Here is an 8,278-nt window from a genome sequence, read left to right as displayed (position 1 = left end):
TAAGGTCAGACAGGACACATTGAGCAAGGCACAGCCATCCTAGCAAAAAACTAAGCCTTGGGTTTGCTCCGCGCACAGACGATTTTGCCCGTCTCTAATTTAATAAAGCAATTATCAGATCCCCTACCTCGCCACGCACTGCGAAATTAAATATGCACACGGAGAAACGCAATATACCTGCACGCCAGAAGGGCTGAATTTGGCGCGTAGCAACAAACTAAACCTTTCCAAGACACCTCACGCCCTCAATGGAACACAGAGGTGAGATACATCTCACTGACCACCCCCCCCTACCGCCGCGACACAAATCCCTACAGAAACCCCATTATTATTTTTAATAGCCAGTAGCCCACACAGTCAACTCGTACCTTCAGGATTCACCGACTCCACCCAGAAAATTTCTGTAGCTGTTTGAACAGCCTGAAAATCTTTTTTTTTTTTTTTTTTTTCTTCACGTGGCGCAGCCACTGGATTGTCTTAAATGTTACGAATGACACAAACAGGGATCCTGACAACGGTGCAATCCTGCCAAAAGATTAACCGGTTGTAAGTGTATAATAATCTAAGTAGTAGTGCTTTACAAAACCAGTCTGCATTATCTAGGCTACATTGCTGGTATTATTCACTCCAGTACGAGCCTTTCTTTCATAGTAAGGAAGAGGATGCTTTTTTCAAAGTAATTTTTCCCACCCTCTCCTATTCTGTTATGCTCAGAAGTTGGGGGCTAACTTCTTTTTAGGGAAACGGTATCACATTTTCTAAACGCAAACCTAAACCACCACCACCACCACCACAATCAGGAAGGCTTGGTTTTGTACAACAGATTTTCTTTCCTCTAAAAATAATGCTGGTATAGCCTGCTTTTATATGTTTCTCATTAAAAAAGATAGAGAGTCAAGAAAAAAAAAATATTGGGCGTACAGATTGAAACACTACACTCAGAAAAAAAAAAATGAAGCAAACAAAAGTTTTCTTATTTTAGAGCCTTTCTGGTTTTTGTTCTTCAGCCACCGTGCCAACTCGATGGACAAAAAATAGGTATTATTGCTAAGTATTTGCAAAGCAGTTTTACTCAATTAAAACTCCCCGCTTAATGGACCAGAATTGAATTTAACACCACCAAAGAGGCCTGAATTTCCACCGCCTGATTCCTCCCCTCTCTTGTAGCGCTCCCTGCCTTTCCCTGAAGGTTCACAAACTGCTCTCCGTGGCCCCAGGACAAGGCTCAGAGGCACCCACGGTGCTTTTCCCGAAGGCAGCTGCCCGGTGGAAAACTTTTTTTAATTTTTTTTTTTTTTTTAATTAAAGATTTCACTGACATTTATTATAAATCAGCGTTCACAACTCCAAACGCCTCCTCTGGGCTGTAGCTCTGGGGAAAGGGAATTGATGGCAAAGAGCAAGCTTGCCTTCCTCCTGCTGCACAGGTGGGAAACCTCTCCTTTTGCTGGCAGCAAAAAGATGTTTCAAAGAACTGGGAGACGGCGCAGGTTAACACACACCTTCCTGCTACCCAAAATGCTGTAAAGAGAAAAAGTCAGGCAGCCGTGAGCCCCGCAAAATGAATTTGCAGGTTTTATTCAACCTGTAGACCAGAAATATCTTATCCTGCCCTTAATATATCCGATTCCCTAACTACAGTGGGAATAAAAAATGAATTGTGTTCACTTTCACACATGTCAAGGATTAAAAAAGAAAAAAAAAAAAAAACGGAGAAAATCTGGGAAATGCAGAAATATCCAAGTGACACCCACCATCTCTTGCTTAGTTTCCAGCACCGGGTCTCCATCACCCACAAATCATAGAATCATAAAATCCTTCAGGTTGGAAAAGCCCCTCGGGATCAGCGAGTCCAACCCTCAGCCCGACTCGACAAAGTTCTCCCCTACCCCACATCCCCCAATATCTCATCTAAACGAGTCCTTTTCCACAGAGCGGGGTGACCAGCCTGCATGTGCTGATACCATCGTACAGGCACAAAATATTAAATAATGGGCGAATATTACGTGCATGAACAAATCTTACAGTAGCAGACACAGTTCTAGGGGCTGAACTAAGTTCTCCATAGGTTCAGCTCAAGACACCAAGGGAGAGCGCTGGAGTGTCTGGTCTGTAGCCACACACCGTTAAGTTTCACTGACTTACACCCATGTTAAGCCCTCAAATTTTTGCCACATTAAAGTATCGCAAACCACATGTGGCTGAACTTGGTGCCAGAAGTGAAGAAAATCCACCGTGGTTTGAGGCCCCACAATCCTTTCCACAGCAATCGCTCATCCCCAGAGCCCTCAGGAGGACCTGACCTCCCCTATCACTTTTCACGGGGCTTTTAATAAAACCATTTGCCACCATCATTTTAAACACCAAAAGGAAACCCGTCTTCATCAGATTAATCTGGAAAAAGTCAAACAGCCCCATTTTCTGCACCCCAAAGCCGCTGAAGCAGGATGAACACACACACACACACAACGCAGAGCTCCAAGAGGGATTTGGACATTCAGAGTCTGGTTTGAGGGTTCCTCAACAGTTTCGCTCACGCTTCCCATGTAAAAAAGAGCCAAAAATTCTTCTGCCTTTTTTTTTTTTTTTTTTTTTTTTTTTTTTTTGTGCTGCTGGTTAGTTTTGCTGGTAATAAACTACATTATACGACTCATTTCATTTCCAAACACGCTGGTTTAAGGTGATGCTGTGCTAGCTATTGCAGGGAGAATTTAAAACAAATCTAATGCAGTTAACTTAGAAAAATACAATAGTTTGGGTTGGAAGACATCTTAAAGATCACCTAGTCCCAACACCCTGAGACTGTCAGGGCCACCTTCCCCCAGCCCAGGTTGCCCAAAGCCCCGTCCAACCTGGCCTTGAACCCTGCCAGGGAGGGGGCAGCCACAGCTTCTCTGGGCAGCCTGTGCCAGGGCCTCACCCCCCTCACAGGGAACAATTTCTGCCTTAGGGCTCATCTAAATCTCCCCTCTGTCAGTTTAAAGCCATTTCCCCTTGTCCTATCCCTCCCCCCTTTCCCGCAGCCCCTTTCAGCCCTGGGGGGCCGCTCTAAGCTCTCCCCGGAGCCTTCTCTTCTCCAGCTGAACCCCCCAACTCTCCCAGCCTGTCCTCACAGGGGGGGCTCCAGCCCCCCCAGCATCTCCGTGGCCTCCCTTGGCCCCGCTCCAGCAGGTCCGTGTCCTTCTGCTGTTGGTGCCCAGAGCTGGACCCAGCCCTGCAGGGGGGTCTCCCAGAGCGGAGCAGAGGGGGAGAATCCCCCCCTGGCCCTGTGCCCACCCTGCTCTGGGTGCAGCCCAGCACACGGGGCCTTTCTGGGCTGCCAGGACACGTTGCTGGCTCACAGGCAGTTTTCCACCCCCCAACCCCCCCAAGTCCTTCTCCTGGGGGCTGCTCTCCATCCCCTCCTCGCCCAGCCTGGGTTTGTGCTGGGCATCGCCCCGACCCACGGGCAGGACCTTGCCCTTGGCCTTGTTGAACTCCAGGAGGTTTGCCCGTCCCCCCTCTCCAGCCTGTCCATGTCCCTCGGGATGGATCCTTCCCTCAGCGTGTCACCGCCCCGCACAGCTCGGTGTCGGCAGGAACTTGCTGAGGGGGCCTCGATCCCACTGCCCACGGCCCCAACAAAGACGTTCAACAGCGCCGGGCCCAACCCCGACCCCTGAGGACCCCACTTGTCACCGCTCTCCGCTAGGACATCGACCCATTGACCACAACTCTTGGAGTGCGACCGTCCAGCCAATTCCTTATCCCCTGAGGGGTCCATCCATCAAATCCACGTCTCTCCATTCTAGAGACAAGGATGGCGCGTGGGGCGGTGTCAAAAGCTTTGTCCAAGTCCAGATGATGGATAAAGACAGCAGAAAGACAATGCAATGGCGAGAAGCTGACTCCATCCCTTTGTTTATTTCATGTCACCAGTCGCTTTTGATTTCTACCTCTTACGAAAATGAAGGGCTAAAGGTATAATTTTATGCAGCCCCCCAAAAATTTATTTCCAAATAACAGATTTGAAGAGCTTTAAAGCTTTTCGGATGAAAATTGGGAGAGAAAGCAGCTGGTTTGCAGTAGATCTGGATTGCCTTGCAGGCTGGGACTGAGACTTGTTGAGCCCTGGACTTGTTGAGCCCTAGACTTGCCAAACCCTTCATGCCTCCACATCACAGGAACTGTAATCCTCGTGTTAACATGCGTGCGCCGCTCCACCACATCCAAAGAGAGCGAGGAAATGGTGCTGTACTATAAGCTCTCCTGTAGCTGACAATATTTCTGGAATCTGACATGGGTAAGACAAGCAAAATTACCATTAACATTGCATAAAAATCAGGAAGCATGTTGTGTCTCTTATTTAACCTTCCTCCTCTCACATTTCTCTTTATTCACCTCCTATCTTGATGCACTTACTGTTCATTCATTTTTCATGGATTTGGTTTCCATACTCTCATGCAGATTTAACCGCTCTCAGTCTGTCATTTTTTTTAATCTCCCTTCTTTTAACTTTCCTTGCAGCATATTTACCCTTTCGAGCCTTGTTTTTCTGCCAGTACTTTTCTCCCATAGTCTCCCTACCACCTCGCTGAGCCTCCACACCCAGCCCAGCTGCGTGTACAATCCTCTCAGGCACCCCAGGTTGGCAGAGCTGTACCTCAAGGGGCAAAGGACAATATACATATATTTAGATATATTTAAATATATTTAAATACGCCGATTCATGGCCCTGCAAAAACATGAGTGGAAATTCCGTGGTGTCATTACAACAGATGTCCCCGCTGGGACCAGTTGGACATGTTCGAGCTGCCCCATCCCATAAAAACAGAGATTTTGCTGGAGAAGAGAGAGAAGAGGACAGAGAGTGAAGTGACTCAACAGGGTCAGAAATACCCAGGAATTTAACTCATTTCTTCTAAGTTTAGCTGTTTGTCTGACCTTGATTTGGTTTTATCTCCCTGAAGGCATGGAATTACCTTCGTGCCTGCAGCTATGCCACGACTCGGCTTTGCTTTCTCTTAAAGCCAGAATTGTGCTGCAGAACCAAAGCAAGAAATCAGCTCACGAGCAACGGATTCAAATGGTTTAAAAAGGAAATACATAATTTTTTTGGTAAAATCTTTATTAATTTAATGTAATAAATGCAAATATAAATACACATCTTCTAGGTATTCGTTTGCAATCTCACCTGGAGTTGCCACTTAATAGCTTTTCAAGTACTGGGATTGTATGTTGACAGCTCTTTGTAGGATGGCCATCAAGGACAAAACATCGGGGACTAAACTGAGGATTTACAGAGGTAAAAGCAGTTATCTGTTACAATCTGAGCTGAAGATTTAAGGGTTTTTTTGAGTCGGAGCTGGAACACCCCTGAAACCTCTCTGATGTGAGGACCGACGTCTAATGCACATCGCTGACAGTGGATTAAGGCTCTCAGCGAGGTCTCTGGGCTGCAGTTTTAGTCGTTATGTCTAAATACCAGCACTAACTTCAGCTCCCAGTAAAGAAGTACAATTTATAGTAAGCACACGTACGAGACCTGCCCAGACATATCTGAGACTCCATCAACTGTACACGTTGTGGACGTGAGCTGGAAAATGCCTTACTCAGCTGTTTGTGGAGGCTTAAGGTTTCAGCGTAAATTCAAATATAAATTTGGTTTGCAAAGAGCATCCGGTCTCATGCAACACTTGTTTTATGGATCCATCACAACTGCCGAATTTCAGATGGCTCCTCGGAAGTCGTTCGCAAGCTCTGCTCCGACAATGCAAACTCCTCCCCGTACAGCGGAATATATTTCTTACATGTCAGCGCCGTGGAATTAAGGTTAGATAAAGAGATCATTAATAAACCTTGGAGAAGTGCAACTGATCTGTGGAAATTGTAATGACAACTCCACATGATGAAATAGAAAACAACTCTTCATCACTCCATCACCGCGCCAGGTTTTCACCAGCGGGGTTGATGGGTTCAGTTGAAAAGGCAAAATCTTCGCTTCACTAATGGTTTCATGTAAAACCTTTCCGTTGCAAGATAAGATTATTATGGACTTGCCTATTAATTAGGAAGCAGTTTTGCAGCCCTGAATAAATTTCACCGAAAGGAATGGAGCTTTTTTACGCTGTCCTGTTAATCCTGCAGGAAAATCATCCCACCTGTCCCTATCCCACATGCATGCCCCAGCCATTACATTGAAACAGCAACTAATTACATCAAAAATCAACCGCTAATTACGCCAAAGGATAACATTTCACTTCAAAAAGTCTGCAGCTCCTTGGGAAAAAAACAAAATAAATGGTTCTTTTACTCCCATCGGTGGCATCTTGCAGAGGAGGCTGTTGAATTCTTACTCCCAAGATCACCACGGAATTTTAATTTGCATGCTAACGGGGCAGGGGGCAGCGAGTGGCACTAGCTATGGAAATGAGACGAAGTGCCGCACCTTTGGAAGGAAGCTCGGGCTAAAAGCGAGGGCACGTGGTCTCGTCCGCCGCCTTCTAATTTAGCCGTGCTCAAAATGATCTTGTAGATGCCAGCTCCTTCTCCAGCCTCTCTCGCCTTTGTCAGCCAGCGAGGGGCTGCATGGAGACGTCTGCTTTAATGGGTCCCTTTCCATTGATTAGGAGCAGCGTCGCTAGAAAACGGAGCAGATGTCATTAGACTTCATTACAGAGCGCAGCTCATCTTCTGGCTGGCCATGATGAGGCTGTCAGCGGCGTATTTATTCGTTAATAATGGGGAAGCTTTTCAGGGCTGCTGCTTCTTCCCCAGAAGGAGAGATGGGGGTTTTTTTTCAGTGAAAACATAGCACTGAATGTCAGAGGACCAGTGCTAATCATCCCGTTCCCTCAAGATTATGCCACGTAACAGGGGAAAGTCGGATGAGCTACGGTTGGGTTCCTTAGCAGAAACCTTCAAGAAACCTTCTGCAGCTCTCCGAGATGGGGACAGCACGAGCACCCTGTCACAGACTGTTCATAGACAAGAAACTGTTGGTAAAGAGGAGACTCAAATAACTCCAGTGGGATGCCCTGTGGGGGAGAAGCAGAGCGAGTTCTGTGGTGTGGGGGCAGTGGGTTGGTTCTCTCCCCCTCCCTCCTGCTATTGCCCAGAGATAGAATTTGACTAACTGTGAAGGTACAAGCCAGAGAAACTGAGAACGTTCCGGAACAACATCCTGCACATGCATAAGAAGGACTATAAAGGCAACACCTCATATGTGTCTTTGCTGACCCACCATCTACGGGTCAAGCTGGCTGCTCTGTGATGACACAGAAACACACAGAATCCCAGAATCCTTCAGGCTGGAAAAGCCCCTCGGGATCAGCAAGTCCAACCCTCAGCCCGACTAGACAAAGTTCTCCCCTACCCCACATCCCCACAGCTCATCCCAACGGCCCTGAAACCCCCCCAGGGATGGGGACTCCCCCCTCCCTGGGCAGCCTCTTCCACTCTCGGACCACTCTTGCTGGGAAACATTTTCTCCTCCTGCCCAGCCTGACCCTCCCCTGGGGCAGTTTCCAGCCGTTCCCTCTTGTCCTGTCCCTGATCCCCTGGGAGCAGAGCCCAGCCCCAGCCTCTCTGCAATGTCCTGTCAGGAGCTGCAGAGAGGGATGAGGGCTCCCCTCAGCCTCCTCCTCCTCACCCTGAACACTCCCAGCTCCTTCCCTGCCTCCTCACAGGATTTATTCTCCAGCCCTTCCCCAGCCTCGTTGCCCTCCTCTGCCCTCGCTCCAGCCCCTCCAGATCTCTCTGGGATTGAGGTGCCCAGACCTGGACACAGTACTCAAGGTACGCAGGATCCAAGGGTGGTGTCTCCCCTTTTCCTATCCCCTCCTCCTCTCTTTTCTCTTTCCTCTGTCTGCTCACTCTCTTCCTTACTTATATTCATAAGTTTTGTAGGAGTTGAACTGTGATCGGTTGATCATTGACGGGTTATCAGGAAAACAGTCCCATGGGCAAAGTGCCTTTACTCCTTCTCCTGAAGGTTACCAGTTGATTGTTACCAAACTGTCTCCATTCACTCACTCAAGCGCTCAGTTAATAAAGTCACCAGCACAATTGTTTCTCGGAGTCATCGCGGTGACTCCCCCACCTGAGCAGAGACCGGCTCTTCCACTGGGGAATTCAAAAGATTCACCCCCCTCGTGACCCAATACATGGGACAAGACACACCCGTGCTTCAAAGGCCCTTGGCCACGCTGCAGCCATCAAAGCTCATCTTTATTATCCCTCCAGTATTTTGAAGGGATTTCGCTGCATTTTTTCACTGCATTTCACTCTTTTTTATCCC

The sequence above is a fragment of the Athene cunicularia genome, unplaced genomic scaffold, assembly GCF_003259725.1.
Source record: "Athene cunicularia isolate RWA unplaced genomic scaffold, athCun1 SCF_5, whole genome shotgun sequence".
Classification (NCBI taxonomy): Eukaryota; Metazoa; Chordata; class Aves; order Strigiformes; family Strigidae; genus Athene; species Athene cunicularia.
Note: the sequence above shows the minus strand (reverse complement) of the source record.